Here is a 2,150-nt window from a genome sequence, read left to right as displayed (position 1 = left end):
GTTCTGTGTCCAGAAAAAAACAACTCTAACAACATGTAACAACACTCCACTTAATGGGGGGCCTTGTCAAGTTCTGGCACCGGTCAGAAGTTCAAACCTTTTGGGGGGAAAAAGAAAACAAAGTGTCAACTCAAAATACCTCAAGTATGGGAACTGTAAAAGAATGGGAATGAACAGCGGAAGGAATTTAACACAGCATGCATTGAGAGTGTGTGGTTCTATAAAGACAGGCTGAAAATACATATAAATGTAAAACAAAATATATAATGTTAAATATAGATTCAGCAATGATAATAAACCTACAATTCCAAGGTTTATTCCGGGGATCAGGTGAGGGAGAGGTTGAGAGGAGCTGAGTAAAAGCTGGGTAATTTATTTTATGGGGGAGATACAATTGTGCATGTGATCTTTCAAGTTGAATTTTATGTTTCAGCCACAAGGTGCCCAGACACTTGGTCAGACATTATTCCGGGTGTGTCCGTGAGGATGTTTCCAGATGAGATGAACACTTGAATCAGTGGACAGAGGAAAGTGACGGCCCTTTTTAATGTGGTGGGCCTCATCCAATCAGTTGAAGGCCTGAATAGACCAAAAAGGCTGACCCTCCCTCCGGCAAGGGGGCATTTTCCTGCTTTTGAACTTGAACTAAAACACAGGCCTTTCTGGTTTTCAGGCCTTTGGACGAGGATGACACTATTGTCTCTCTGGGGTTTCCCGCTTCTGGATCAAATCTTGGGACTTCTCAGTCTCCAAAATCAAGTGACTCAATATTTTATAATAAACCTCTCTCCCTTTCTGTCTCTCTGTCTATATATGGATGTATATATATATGCATATGCACACACATATAGATTATATATAATTGATTTATAAACTTGATGCATATGCACACATTTATATTAACGCAAATATATTATTTATTAATTGATCAATATAAATCCCTTGTTATACTGATTATTTATTTAAATGATTATATTTACTTATTGAAATAAATATATCTATTTAACTTAAATACATTTATTTTATATAAATTTATAAATCTATTACTTACATATTTATTTGTTTCTTTACTTAAAAATATCTCTATTCCTTCTCTTGGTTTTCTGGAGAACCCTGACTAATACAGAAAGGGGTTAATATTCTTTTACCGATGGCCTTTGAGCTGAATAACTTGCAATTCTTAGCGGGGACAGTGTGGGTAGGACCACTAACTGTTTGTCTAAACCCTCATCCTGGGTGCCCAGCGAGGTGGCTTCCCAGCAAATTGCCATAAAGTGTGGTAANAAGCCACCCAGGCGCCCCTATTTTATTTTTTAAAATGTTTATTTATTTTAGAGAGAGACAGAGTACAAGCGGGGGAGGGACAGAGAGAGAGGGAGGCATAGAATCTGAAGCAGGCTCCAGGCTCTGAGCTGTCAGCACAGAGCCCGACACGGGGCTCAAACTCACGAACTAAAAGATTATAACCTAAGCCAAAGTTGAATGCTTAACCAATGGAGCCACCCAGGTGCCCCTTTAAGATTTTATTTTTAAGTAATCTCTACACCCAAGCTGGGGCTCAAACCTACAAACCCCAAGATCAAGAGTTGCAAGCTCCACCTGCTGAGCCAGCCAGGTTCCAGCCCCCAGGCTGCAGCTTTGGAAAGCAGGGGTGTCTTGTCGCTGCTCCCTCTTCGTCCTGGGGCCGAACAGTCAGAGCAGTGATACAGCCCTCAGGCGTGACAGAGTCAAGAGGGGAGAAGCCATGGGCCTGCGGCACCTGGGGTAGAGAGCCGCGTGCAGGCAGAGTACCCGCCTTGGCCAGTGAGGTCACCCAAGGTAAGTTTCTATTTTATTTGAGTCATTCTATGTTTCGGATCGACTTTTTGTTTTCTTTTTTTTCCCCCTTTGTAGTTTATTGTCAAGTTGGTTTCCATATAACACNTTGTTAGTTTTTTGAGGAACCTCCATATTGTTTTCCAGAGGGGTTTTCTCTTAACTGATGTAGAAACAGTGCAGTTTCACATGGGGTAACCTACACGGTGCTCCCAATCCTCAGAAGTAACTAATGTTACATTTTTGCCACCTTTGCCTGGGCTGTTGGAGAAGTTTGTTAGGGCTGTCGTCACAAAATATCACCCGCTGGAGGTAACAAAATATCACCCATGGTG

The sequence above is a fragment of the Crocuta crocuta genome, unplaced genomic scaffold (assembly GCF_008692635.1).
Source record: "Crocuta crocuta isolate KB4526 unplaced genomic scaffold, BGI_CrCroc_1.0 scaffold73, whole genome shotgun sequence".
NCBI classification, from domain to species: Eukaryota; Metazoa; Chordata; class Mammalia; order Carnivora; family Hyaenidae; genus Crocuta; species Crocuta crocuta.
This window is presented reverse-complemented; position numbering follows the sequence as displayed.